This window comes from Manacus candei, unplaced genomic scaffold (assembly GCF_025592945.1).
Source record: "Manacus candei isolate 608988 ecotype Guabito, Panama unplaced genomic scaffold, ASM2559294v1 h1tg000002l, whole genome shotgun sequence".
Classification (NCBI taxonomy): domain Eukaryota; kingdom Metazoa; phylum Chordata; class Aves; order Passeriformes; family Pipridae; genus Manacus; species Manacus candei.
The window spans coordinates 13,167,898-13,182,507 of record NW_026138050.1 but is presented as its reverse complement, the minus strand read 5'-3'; the positions used below and the strand labels follow the sequence as shown (position 1 = coordinate 13,182,507).

General features: G+C 38.4%; 1 protein-coding gene across 15 annotated transcripts in view; it reads left to right on the top strand.

The window, feature by feature from the left end:
• Positions 1-14,610, top strand: part of RBFOX1 (RNA binding fox-1 homolog 1) — a 1,149,451-nt gene that overhangs the window by 427,112 nt on the left and 707,729 nt on the right. The window contains exon 1 of one of the 15 annotated variants that reach the window (XM_051795263.1): positions 11,378-11,393. The exons of the other annotated variants lie outside the window; for them this stretch is intronic. The gene's annotated coding sequence lies outside the window, so the exon portion shown is untranslated. Of the gene's footprint in view, positions 1-11,377; positions 11,394-14,610 lie in introns of those variants that run through there. 15 annotated transcript variants of the gene reach the window in all.

Below are 14,610 nucleotides of genomic sequence, written 5' to 3'. Positions count from 1 at the left end.
TGCGACAAGAACAGGTGCATTGATTTTATTTGCATCAAAATGAACTAACAACCTCCTTTTGAGTTTTCTTATTAAATATCTTGAAAATAAAATCATTGCTTTTTCAGGTTTTGCTTTATTATAAATTCTGGGAATAAAACCAGTACAAAATTATTTTTTTGAATCTTCAGTTAAACCATAAAGCAGGTGCAGATTGCAAATGAAAATTTGCATGGAAATCAAATGCATGGAACACTTTATACAATATTTTTCACTTTCTGAATATTATGTTTTTAGAAAAAAATGTTCTTGATAAGGGGTTAAATTTAACACTTTTTAAAAATAGGAGCTTTGCCACAAATTTGACTATTGTAAATATAGTCAAATATATATATTTAGACTATGCTAACTGCTTTTTATTGTCTGTTTTTGCTTTTTATTGAGTCCTCAGGTAGATATGTGTATAATTTTGGACTTTTGATGGAGGGGAAGTGCTTTATTAGAAAGCTATTTATGATGCCATAGTTGTCCTATCATGAAATAACCAGGAGGTGATGATGAGCTTTGTGTAAGGAACATAATTTGTACCTTGGCACATAATGACTATTATGTGTCTTGGAAACCTCTGTCTTCTATATGTCTTAGTAAGGAAAATGTGTTTTTGTGAACAGTATGGAAAAGGTACTGGGAGAGTGCTGGAAAATAACTTAGCAGTGCCTTGGTTTTGCTTATTTCAGTAGGACAGTACTCAAATTTTCATGCAAAAGGATGACTTGACAGAAAGAAGAAAAGCAAACAAACTTGCTGATAGCTGCTCCCTGTTAAACAGCTAAAAAATCAGCAGAGTTATTATTTGAAATCATTACAATCTATACAAATTTGGATAGAGAAAGAAAAATAACAGCTGGAAAATAATTGTTCTCATAGCTTTGTGTTTCAAATGTTTTCCACTTTGCAGCCTCTTTAATGACATGAGTTGGTCACTTCCTTGGCCACTGGATCAAACTTAGTAAGGAGTTATGTCTGAAGAAACATGAGAGCCCAAAATCTAGGAGTGTAATTCTGCCTTTATGGCTTGTAAGCAGTGCATGGCACATACCTGGATGATTCCATATCCCCTCCTGGCTGCAGGGGGATGCATCTGCTTGGCTCTGGCAGATCTGACCTTGGATTCCCAGGGGATTTGTGCTGCTGAAGGAGCAGATGGAGTGCAGGCTGGGTATCCCAGTGTTGGGAGTGGCACCAGACACATTCAGACAACTGACTGGAAATACTGATATAAAAGTGTTTAAAAAAAACCCCAAGGAGTTGTTTTAATCTCAGTTAATGTCAGTTCAAAAGTCTCCCTCAAGAGTTGCCTGTGTATCCTGCTGGCCTGTGTATCCTGCCAGCACGTGAGTTCCATTCTGTTACTTCTCTTCAACTTACCCTAGTTGGACTTTTAGCTTTGTCAGGGTAATGTACAACCTTTGTTTCACCAGAGCTTTTGATTTTGCTTCCTAGTGATAGAGAAATCCATCAGCAGTTCCACACTGTGTGCATGGAACACGTTATGTGCTGATGATTAAGCTGGAATTTTTTAATAGGTGCCAGGATATTAATCAGCTGACTCCCCTTCATTTTCTTTGTCATTATCTTAAATCTCAGCTTTGATTGCTTGTCATGGGACAGCAGAATGAACAAGGCAAGGCTTCTGTGTAGAGTGTGGGCAAGTGACAGCAAACATTGAAGGGATGTGGAATGATGTGTGTTCCCTTTGGAAGATTCCTCACGGATCCTCCAGGGCCTGCAGAGCGTTTGTGGGAGGCTGCAGTTGCCTCATATTTCCACTGGGATAATTGAATTTACTCTCTTCTGGAATTCTGAGGCACAAAACAGTGTGGGCAGACTGGAGGGGGATTGCTGCTGGCTCTGAGCACAGCCCTCTGGAGCTGAGTGATAGGGTAGGAAAGGAGGGGAAATGGGATGGAGCTGGTACAAGCAAGTGAGGAAGACGATGGGCATCTATAGTTTTCCTGTAAGAGAATTGAAGCTGAAGGGGAAGAATAGGGGAAAAATATTCTGGAACTTTTATTTTTAATTTATTAATAGTGATATTTTACAAGCAGTGGACAATATGACTGAAATATAATTTCTGTGCGTTGACTCTGTGTATTATTACCATATATTTCTTGTGCTAAAATTCCATTTAATCCTTTGCAAGTAGATGCCAAAGTAGATTTTGAGGTAACTGAGTTACTTTGAAACTCATAAGGATTTAGCAATTGTAAATCATGTTTTTTACTAGACACTCATCCCTTTATTAGTGCTGTAAAAATAAGTCTTGAACAGTTAGTTGTGGATAGTTACAATGGAAAAATAATTACTTGTGAGTTGTTGATACTTTAGGGCAAAAAGATTATACCTTAAACATAAACTATGAATTAATACAGAAATTCAAGCTTAATGAAAAAATTAGTTTTATGCGGCATAAGATTCAATTTAAATGCTTAATATGAAAATCTAAATGGCTTAGCAATAAACATGTAAAATGTAAATTCTTAAGTTTGTGGTATACGTTACAGTTACTACTAAATGATTGTAGATAATAATAATTGGGAATAATAACTAAAAATTATCTGCAAAATTGCTGTCAAAATACATTTTAAAATATTCCATAAAAACTGAAAGCCAAATGGACTAGAACAAGGAAACCCTTACCCTCAAAATGCAGCTTGATTGAAAAACTTATCTAATGGATTATAATCGAAAACTGTGGCCTATTGCATTTATTTATTTAAAAATAATGGCAAAAAAGGGAAGGAGAAAAAAAAAGGTTTACTGCTATGTGTCCTTAGAGGAGGCTAAGTTGTATAAGGATTTATTTGTTAAAAGTTCCTCTTTTAACATTCCTTTCTCGTACCCAAGGCTGGTGCAGTGAATCATTCCCTGTGCACACGGAGATCCCTTTCCACGCACACGCTGTTGGCAAATATGTGTAACCCCATTAACTGGAATTGGGAGTGGGCCACCATCCATCTTCTGATAAACTGCATAAAGCAGGAGCATGGACTGTGATAATACAGCAAATAACCATGTCAAGTCAAGTGGCTGTTTATATCTGACTAATGACTGGGGTGGAGACAGAAGTTGTATTTCTTTTCCAAAGGAACCTCTGATAAGGTTGGGAATGTCCTTCACAGTGGCTGCTTTGTCCTTTAGCCACTCGCCCTCCCCAGCCAGTTGTGGTAATTAAGATGGGACCATTAAACATGTCCTTATCCATGAGGCTGAAAGTAGGGAACCTGCTGAGGATGGAACCAACAAGAAGGGTCTTTCAGTGGCTCTTTTCAACAAATCTGCAACACGTGAAACGTGGCTGAAGCAGTACCTGCATAGTATTCTGTATTCCAAGTAGATTATTGAACAAACAAAGGAAAGCTTAGTAATAATTTTTATTGGTTCTGGGGCATGTGAAGTAATTGAAGTTGGTTTGAGGCAAATGTTTTATCTGATGAATTTTACTTTCCCCTCTCTGTCTTGTGTGCAGAAAAGCCACCCCGTGTGAGCCCTTTGGTATGTGCTGCATAAACAGGAGAGAAAAGGGATGACGAGACTGTTGTGTTTATTGAATAGACTCAGTTTTCGAAACTGTGAGCTTTGTGAGCAGTACCTGTCCTAATTCCTGTGTAATGAACATATTTAACAAGTAGCAACAACGGTTTTCTTTAATTTTCACACTTGCTGTTGAGTGAGGAGCACAGAGGTGTTAGTGCTGTTAGTGGTATTGCTCCTCACGCTTTCTTGGAGATCCTGATGTTGCTGATCGTTAAAAACTTATCTCCACGAGCTCTCATTGTGCTGACATTAACACCTAAACAATGATTATTTTGTAGGACTTAAGGAAGGCTTCATTGTTGCTCTTTTTGGACGCTCTTGAAGCCGTGTCTGGAGCATTCTGAACAGAACAAGGCAGGGTTTTAGTGGAGGCTGGAGCTCATGATGTGCCAGCAGATAATGTTGAGCAGGGCTGTCAGACACTTGTAAAGAGATCAGGGGGAAAGCAGGAGCAGGGAGGGTCTTAAGGCTGCACACCAAAAGAATAAGAAGCAGTGGCTGCAGTTGGCACCAGGGGAAATGTTCATTGGAATTGGGGCAGAGAGGAGGAGGAATATCTTCCCAGTGGTTCCAGAGAAACTGTGGGCCTTCTGTACCTGAAGATACTGAAAGCATAACTAGAAAGGGCCGTGAGAAAACTTAGGTCGTTTTGAAATAAGTCCAACTTGAGCAAGAACTCCACTTTGAGCTAATGGACCTCCAGAGATCTATACTTCTGGCCTCAATTATTCTGCAATTGTGTTTGTCCTGAAAGGGCTTACAAATATACAGGCAGATCTGTGTATGTGTTTTTATTAGGGAGGCTGAGCTGTTGAGCCCATTTCACTACCTGAAAGCTGTAGAAGAAAAGCAATAGAAGTGACAGTGTTGCAAGTGAGAGTCAGTTTTATTATTTGTTTACCCCAGTTCCTTCCTTCACATTCAGTATAAAGCTCTAAACTGACTGTTTCAGTGGCAGCTGGATTGTTTACTTTTCAATTTGTGATGCATTTTTAGTGACTCCACGAAACCAAACATGAAGTGTTTGACTAGATGAGGCAATTTTGGTAAGCAGAGTTAATAACCTGAAGTAAGTTTTTTATAAGTAGTGTCATATTAAGAATGTAGCCCTACCATGATTAATCTTGGAAGGAAAAAGTTGAGGGACACTTTCCCTTGGAATAATCATAAACAAATGCATTTCCTGTTCATCTTGTAACTGCAAAATTCTGTGGACAGCAGCTGCTCAAACTTCTTCCTTCTGTTTTCCCTGTTGTTCTTACTCTTCAGACCCTTTGGGAAAAAAACAGTTCCCAAGGGAAAAATAGTGTATCTTTTGGCAAACCCATGCCCATCTATTTACTGCTTTGAGATTGTGAGAAAGATGCATTTGCAATGATAATTTCCATGATGTGGATGTTTATGCAGTGCCCTCAGTTACAGTTCATTCTATATATGCTCTCCAAAGCTATTAAATTGTCTTTCAGCTGTTGGACAGAGGCAAGAAGTGTGTGTGTGTCTGTGTGTGTGTGTTAGGATTGATTAGTGAACCAAAAAAACCCTCTCTTTTTATATTAATCTGGAATTTTATTGCAAAATAATGCTTAGGATTTTTTATGCAGACTGAATTTAGAGGGAGGCTGAGAGAAGGCATCTGGGCTTGAATTTATCAGTGTGTTAGTCCAGGTGATGGTCTGGAGTGTGAGAAGCAGCACTGGTGACAGGTTGGATTCTTCTACCAGTGGAATGATTCTTCACAAGGTCTCAGTTTTCTCATCCTTGCATTTGGATTTGACCTTATTTTGTATGGGAACATGTTCCCCTTCTGTTTTGCAGTGTCAGGGATTCTTCTGTTGTGTTTTTTTTTCCTCAAAGGGTTGTTTTACTCAATGGGAGGAGAGAACAATTCAGCAACCAGCAATATTTTCCTTCCCTAAACTTGCACTTCCCTGCTGAAACCATCAACACCTCCTTGGATTCAGAGTGGAAAAGCATTGTCTCTTTTCCCTGTTTGCAGCGAGGTGAGGATTATAGTAATAGTGTGAGTAGTAGACTGCATGTCTGAGTTACATAACAAATGTAAAACAAAACTAGATTTGGTGAGGCAAAAAAAGAATTTAAACAGCTGCTTGAAGTGAAAATAGATGATCCTGGGAAACCAGTAGGAAACAGCTTATAGTACTAATAATGTCAGTGTTATTATTTTCACTTTCCTGACACGTCAACATGTTGGCTGCAGTATTTTTCATAATAATAGAATTTATTCAAGTAATTTTTTCTTAATGTGTGTAGTACAAATAGTTTATATTGTGCTTATATATCATATTAACAGTATTTGATTTGTGTTTTCTTTACAAATTGAAATCATTGATTTTATTTTTTTTTTGTGGTTCCCATTTTGTATTTAGGCTGGTGCTTTCAGTTCCCATTTTGGGTTCTGTACTTTGAAACAAGTCGATTTCTCATAAAATTATGCTCTTTATAAGAGGACCTGAAATTCCTTTGAGTTTAAGCTTGCTCCATAAAGAGCAACAACAGTTTTCCTCCCCTTCCTCAGAACACAAACCTACTGGTTTTTACCTCCTAGTCTTGAACCCTGGGTTGTTACTGTTTTAATTCTCTTCTTTCTTGCTTCTACTTTGTCCCAGTGATTGTGACCAAATGCCCTAAGTCTCATTTCTGGAGATGAACACAAAAGGTTCCACATGCCTGCTGATTGTCAAAGAACTTCAACTTGATTTTGGAAGTTCTCTAATTTAACTCCCCAATCTTAATTTATCCCTTAGCAAAATTTATTTGGCTGCTTAAACCTTTTTGAGGTGCCTGGGGAACACTGTTCATCTGTCAGTCCCACCACAAATCCTTTTTCCTTATTTTCACGACTCAGACATAGCCTCTAGATTTATGTTCTGATGTTCCCACCCTGTGATCAAGTTTTATAGATTTCTGAAGTAATTAAAAACAATGATAAGACTTTGATCTCCATATGAAATATCTCAAGACTTGGTCAAACATAGTGGGAATCTTTAGGTACACAGGTCCTTGATTTTATTTAGTCTCATTTTCTAGATCGAGGTAGCCACATAAAAATACAACAAAATCAGTCAAAAAAAAATTAGGCAGCTAAATTCCAACTCCTTTGTTCAGGTTGGTGTTCTGAATTTTGCACTGCACATAAGGATATGTGATTTTTTGGCTGCAAAGATGTAGAAATCCTCAGCTAGAGTTGTATGCAGGTGTTTTGCATCTTTACACACATATATACGTGGAAGTGGGTTTGCTCTGTTGTTTGGGCACTTGTGTACTTGTTGGGAGGAAATCAGTTTTTAGCAGTAAAAGACTTTAGGGAAATGTCATAGCTTTGTAATGATTGCTCCCAACATTCCACAAAGCAACCATAGAAAGCTACATGGATGCACAGGCAGGGGAGTGATTTGCATCAAGTAGGTGTCTTTCCATGAATTCAGCTATTTTTTTGTGTTATAAACCTTTAGATTGGTGAGCTGCAAGAGGGATAAATCTGAGTTAGATCCACTTTTTTTAGTCACTTGGGATTAAACCTTTTGGTGAAGAGATCCATGAATGTGCTTTAAATCTATTGATTCATGGGAGAAAGGGACAATTTAAACTCGGAAGTCACTGAGTGAACTTTCCATTAAGTTGGGGAGCCTGTGGTCACAGCTCATTTGATCTTTATGAAGTAGAAAATGTGATGTAGACCACACTGGCATTCTATTAGAGGAAATCATGCATTTAACCATGGAGCAAAATACTGTAGCCAATTACAGGAACATACACCTATTTTACACGTGGCTGATCTTCTGAGCAAAAAGTATTAACAATGCACATACTATCTTGTTTTAAAGGACTATTTACTTTTAAGCCAGTGATATAGGATAAAGTTTAGAGAGAAAATTAATTAATTTAAGATTTGTATCAGAGTTTTGTAACTGGAAGGGAGCCTTGCATGTGGGTGAAATGTGTGCATGGTCTTCAGGTGACAGCAGCAAAGACTAATTATGACCCTGTTATATGCTAATTATAAATGTTATATGCTGTGTATAAATGCTGACATCTGAAATTGCACTTAGAAAAATATTCAGCATCAAAATTAATTTCTTAATGCTTTTTTTGAAATACATTTGAATCTATTAGAGGGTATAAAATAAGTTCTGATTTATAACTCAGCTTTTTTCTACTTTAAAGTGTGAGGCTATCTAAAAATCTTTGTTTCAAAACATCTTTACTTAAGAGGTAACAGGGTGAACTTCCTATTGGCATTAGATATTTACAGTGGAATCTCTTGCTTAGTGTTATTTAGACTTTTGAACTAATTTATTTTATTTGTATAAATAGGTGTATTCACGTGCACATTTTCGTGGACATTTAAAAAATGCAGTTTAGTCCCAGTGGACACCTCCTCTCTGTCAGGAATTTAAGTAACACGTTGAAAGCTGATAAAAAAGTTAAGAACTAAACTTTTACATTAAAATGTTGTCATTTGACTGTGGCTGTGCTTCTGTCCTTGATTTATTTGCCATTCCAGCTCAGGTGTCCTCATGCTGTCCATGCTCTGGGCATTTTGAATTGCAGAAATTATTATTATTATTTTTCCAGGTTTTTCTTTCTTTGTAGTAAAACTGGGAGGAAGGAAAATCTTTACACTGTAATTTGCAATGACACAAACTCTTTCCACTAGTACTTTTGACTTATTCCATTGCCTGATATAAATTAGGAGCTGGGAAATTATAACCTCTGTCATTATGGGATATTGTGTCTATTGGCACTGCACAACTGGAGCAGGTATATGAAGATTAATGTGTTGTGTGCCAGCATGTCCTTGCCTATGCAAAACAGTCTGAGAGTATTGAGGGGATTTGCACAGGAATTATGCAGAGGATGCCAAAGGTAAGTGAAAGTAAATTAAACATTCCCATCAGGTTTTACTTCCTTGCACATGGGTACAGCTACATATTCCAATAGCAGTGACTGGTCATTATAGCTCTTACTTACAGGGCAGTTTTTTCTAAAGCTCTGCTGTGTGGTCCATTAGTTGGGATTTTCCCTGTCAGATCTCTGGATGCTGGAGTTGTGTGCACAGAGGAAATGACAGAACTCTGCATGCAGGTAGCTGTTCTAAAACTGGGAATTATTCTGGCAGTGCTGCCTCTGATTTCACTGATTTTACTGCCACCTGACCAGTGCTGTGTCTCATAAGCAAACAATTAGAGAGACTTCTAATCCCATATTCCAAAATATCAAAGGAAGGATTAGTCCAGCCAGCAGTTTTCTCACAAGGTTTGCTGTAAATAATTGTGTCAAGGGTGCTGGAATTTCCATCTTTGTTTGATGGTTGGTACTAAGTGAGGGTTTGATACTGTTGGGTGTTACTGGGCAGTTTCAAAGGATAAAAATATCTGAACTACACAGTATTTAATAAAATACTTTCACATTGTGTTCAGCTTTAGAAGTATGAGGACAAGTAGTCAGTAGTAGAGGTAACCCAGCAAAGTGTGAATTCATATCCATTTCATTTCAACATACAGATGGTATAAATCTATTTAGATTACATTCAGAGGTTTTTTTACAGAGAGGTGAAAAGATCCAGCATTCTCCACAGTCCTGTCATGAGTACTTAGCCAGGTGTCAAGGATTTTAGATTTCAATCTAATCTCTCTCAGCAGCATCCCTGCTTTCCTCAGGCAGATCACTTGATTACAGTGTCACAGTTCTCTGCCTGGGAAAGAGGAATCAAAGTGCTGCTTTGCCTCTCTGGGCAGGGCAGGGATATCTTAAATTACTGATGTGTTGTGCTGGCACAGGGACTGTGATCTTGGTGAGAGGATCTTGGGCTTGATAAAATACAAATTCTAATAATCTCGATGAAAGGTACGTGAGGCATGGCACTAGGAATAAGTGGATTTTGAGTGATCAGATTGTACTAAGAATTGTTGCAGATAGCATAAAATAAATTGACAATTAATAAATGGAGATTGATACTGGGAAAGAATAATGCAGAGAAACGCTTTGTTACAGGGGGAAAAAAGAGTAGCAAGTCTTGTATTTAAAGCTACACAGAACAGAAATGAAAGAAGGTACAGACAGTTGTGTTCTTTGTGGATTGCTGGGTTATTTTCATGCCAAGCTAAGGGCAAGGTAGAAATTCTTTTTCTGTACTACTATAGCCTGTGAACCCCAAAGTGGATGGGAAAGATGAACTTCTGATTCTCCACAGTCTCTCAGTTGTATGGCTTCACAATTTTACTGCAAGATGACTTGTCTGTCTTCTTTCTTTTTGTTATTACCTCCAAATTTTGAATCATTTGTGTAGTGACTTTGTGTTCTTTCTTTTTTATTAGCTCCAAAATTTGAAAAACATTTGTATGGAAAAAAATACATGGTTCTCTTGAACTTCTTGCATCTGCTTTGGGTAGTTGGGTACTGAGCTTAGATAACTAATCAGTTATGAGTTAGGTCCTTCCATCCTTCTGTCCTTCCTTCCATCCTTCCTGCCTAGAAAGCTGGAAAATATGACCTTTTCTCTGAGCTTTATGGGTGGCTTAAATACCAGTACTCAGGATGAGGAGAGCTTGGAGAGAAACCATAAGGACAGTTTGGTACCCAAACTCCTTCCTTACGATGAATAAACTTTTGGATCCCGAATGTGTTGAAAGATGCTTAATAAAGGGATGGAATAGCAGCCTACAGCTAAATTCAGCTTTCTGAGCAAGAAAGTAGAACCTAATTCCCAAAATAGGGAGTAACTATTGCCCAAAGAAATGAGTAGTGCCCACGTACACTGAGCAGTGGGAAGGCTCCAGCTGGGTGGTTTTGAGCTGAGAAGACTCTTTAGATGAAAGGTTCTCATCCCATCTCCTGCAAGGTAGGTCTGGGGGTGCATTTCTTGTATTTATTTGGGGCTTTGGAATGGATCAGCAAAACATGTAAACCCAGGATTCCAGAGTCCATCATCAAATAGGAAAACTGATCTCTGAGAGGAGTCAAACATTTTTGGTACAAGCCAGAGAGAGTAATTAGACTTGTTTGCATATTGAACAGCAGCCAGAGAGTTCTGATTATTCTCAGAAAAGTGCTCCAATTTGCTACAGCTTGGTGTAGAAAAATACATCTTTTTGGATTTGTTTGGGTGGGGGGAGTGGTGCTTTTTGGTGCGTGGTTTGGTTTATTTGGTGGCTTTTAATTTTTATTTAGAAATGCTAAAATATTATCCATGTGTCATGAATTATTGCAAGGCTTGATAGTTCTTTTGAATCATTTAGTTGTGGTCACATAGAAAAACTTTTGATTGCTGATGAAAATAATGTCTGAGGCACCGTTTTATGCATCTTCATTCTTATAGGAAATTGTAATGGTAAAGTTTACTAGTAAAATTCATCTTCAGCACAGTTGTTTATCTGATCTATGCATTCATTAATAACGAGTCCCTGCTGCTGTTGGCTCCAGTACAACTTAATTAATTACTATTTGAAATATGGATGTGATAAATGATCCAACTTAGTGAAACAGGAGAGCAGCTGTTACCTTCTTTTATGTTTGAAGTCACTGGCTTTTCTCCTTATTTGTTTGTGCCATCCCCTTTTTCATCTTATGACAATAATTCCATAAATTCTGGACTCAGATTCATCTGTAAACCCTGATCCCTGTTTTGTTTTCCCACTGTGTCGTCTTGTTCTCCTCTGTACTCTCCATTTTATCATCTCATCTTACACCATCCATTATTGTCTCTCCCTCTTTTCTCTGTCATAGATTTTCAGGATCCCGATATCCCTTTTCCTTCCGGTTCCTTCCTTCAGTCGTTCTGCATTCCTGAAAGCCAAGTAAGTTGTTTCCTACTACACTGCACAAACTGCTACTTTTACCACTTTTCCCTGAGATGTGTTTTTCTGGTGACATGTGTGGTTTCTCAAAGCAGCATTATGGAATTAATTAAAAGTTTTCCCCAAATATTTCTATTTTCCCTGTTAGTCCTGCTGCTGTTTTCTCTGGTCAGTTACTGAACTACATTGATTTTTTGCTTCACCATCTACCTTTTTTTTTTCCTTATTTCTTTTCACTCTTTGCTGTCTGGAAGAGCCACTGCCAGCTAATGTTTAAATAACACCTCAGGTGGCTGCAGGCTTTCCTGCCAGCAACAGGCAACAGAATTTCTGTGCCTTCAAGTAGAGAGGGAAGGGAGGCATTTCAGTCCTGCACCCACCAATTCCATCAGTCACATCCTCAGTGTCTGTCCATGGATATCCTTGCAGCCTAAGCTGTGTTCTTCTCTCATTTGGTTTGTTCTCTACTCAGAGATTTTTGGGAATGTTCTTTGAAGCTGGCTTGGTTTGTTTAGAACTGCTCTGGCTGAGCCTGCCCCGAGCAGGGGGGATGGACTGTGAGCTCCAGAGGCCCCTTTCAACCTCAGCCATCCTGGGAGCCCGTGGAACACAAGAGAAACAGGAATGGGGAACAAAGACGTGGGAATAGTGACCACTGTGTGTTCATGGCAAGGAATACCAGGCAGAACTAACAACTGTCCCAGAAGCAGCAATTTAACCTGCTTGCCTCAGCACAGGAGATGTAAATCCCAATTGCAATGTGGCAGTGAAACTGGAACACCCAGCAGGAGACATCAGATTTGAGTTTATTCTGAAATTAAGGCAAATAATAAGAGTATGTGAACAAATGTAAGCACAGTTTAATTCCTTGATGTAACTCTTATGTATGAAGGCGCCTATTACTTTATTATTTCCAAAGAGGCTTTATTATTTCAGAACTGAATAGTCAGGGAGGACTTAGGAGTATTTATAGTATGTAGAGCTACAGAGACCTCTAGAAATAGGCTACACTGCTTTATGCTTTTATAAATACAGAATGAAGAAAATTTTACATTTTACAGAGAGAAAACAGGAGTATTTAATGAGAAAAAAGTTATTTATGAAATAATTGAAATGAAAGAGATCATGAGGGAGGGAAAATACTGAAAACAACATGTTTCATTTTAAGCAATGTGACTTTCTTAGACTACTATTGTAGAATCAGACATATACTTGTAAAAGCATGCAAGCCTTAAAGCTATTTCCTTTTTGAAATGAGATGTTGGATTACAAAAAAAAAAAGGACTTTATTTTCTTTATAAAAGTAGATGGAAGTGCCTTTATTTCATTTATATTCGATTCTCATTATCCTGGGCCACAGAGTAGGGGTTGTGTGAAAAGGAGTAGGAAGAAGAATAAAGACCGAATTTTTCATTGTCCAAAAAAAGCATTTTTTTTTCTATCCATAAGAAATAAGAAAGCTCTTGTACTTAGAGGAATGAATAATGATTTATCAGTCTTAATACATATGGAACTGAAAAAGCTCATGGAAAGGTTGTCTGTTGGGTTCAGCCTTTATGGCTTTCCTATATCTTTCCTTTAATGGAAAGGTATATAATGGAATGGTATTGATTGCTGGGTTTTTTCCTGTAAATATTTGAGATTGGCTATTTAAAGGAGTGATATAAATTTTTTAAAAAATCAGATTATATAATGTGTTATTAGCACATATTGCTCATTGTTATGCCTTATAGTAAGTTATCCCTTTTGTAATTGCTGTCCTGGTAACTTTTTTTTTATGCCTTCCCACTGTCCCTTCCACTTCTTTCTTTTTGTCACTTCACTGCTAAAAGCAGTAGGTTTAAAATTGAACATGCCTGGGCTATAAATGTGCATCAGCTCTAAGTATTCTCCACAGAACAGTGCCCATTCCTAGGCTCTTCTGTAATTTATTTTTACAGACTCTTTAATTTCTTTGCTTTCTCTAAAGTCTCCTCTCTTTTGCACATTGTAAGTGGTGACATCAGGCTCCTGCCTCCACATCCCTGGAATATTGTAGTGCCTTAGGGGCACCTCCACGTCCCTGGAATATTGTAGTGCCTTAGGGGGACCTCCACATCCCTGGAATATTGTAGTGCCTTAGGGGGACCTCCACATCCCTGGAATATCACAGTGCCTGGTGCTGAGACCCAGAGCAGGGTGGGCAGAGCTGAGGTCCTGAGAGAATGACTTCAGTGCTTCTCAGTAGTATCCAGGATTATCTTCAGAATTTTCCAGGTGCTGAGGTTGGACTGACAGATCCATAGTTTCCTGAGTCTTTCCTCATGCCCATTTTTAGGCTGGAATAATGTTGTCCAGCTTCCAGTCAGACTCCCGAGACCTGTGGCAGATGATAGGGAGGGCTCCTGACATAACATCCACTGGCTCCTTCAGAACTCTGAGATGAATCCCATCAGGCCCCCTGGACTTGGGAACATGTTTGTTTACTTACTTTAATATCAATTTCCCTCAAAATGTTTTGTGATCAAAGAATTTTCCTGCTGCACTGTGTGATAACCAGATACAGCTGAGGGGGCTCGTGAATCCCTGAGAGCTGAGTGTTCACCTCCAAGATTTCTTATTTGCCACCTTTACTGAAGACAGGACAGTTTTAACGTCACTGAAAGTCAAATTGAGTTCTAATTGTATTTAGAGTAATATAAAGTATGTCCAGATTGGTTTTTTACCTGTTACAAGGTGTGCTACTTTCTACATGTTTTAGCAGTTGTGTTATTTCCAAAGGACTTGATTTGAGTTGGGCCCTGGCAGATGAAATCCTGACTCTGTCACAGGGCTATAAGATAATGAACAAGGGGGTTTTTTAGCTCTTTGGTTGTTCTGGATGAAGGTGTTATTGCCCCTTGGTCAGAGATGGCCACTGTGATCCCCAAATCCTCAGACTGGGCATTTGTGGTGCTGGTTTCACGAGTCTGTGTTCATGGCCAGTCAAAAGGAACAAGAATTCTCCTGTGGGAAAGAAGTACTGTGGTAAAGTCAGGATAAATTGTTCAGATATCCACAGATCTGTTGGTAAAATGCACGTGGAATGACAGGGGATTCATGAGCAGAGATTATATTGCCTGATCAGGTAGTAATGTGTTTCTGATCAGCATTTGATACCAGTTACATTTGATACCAATTATTACCATCATTACCAGCAGAGTAACAAATTACAGTCAGGATAGTTAATTATTTTTGT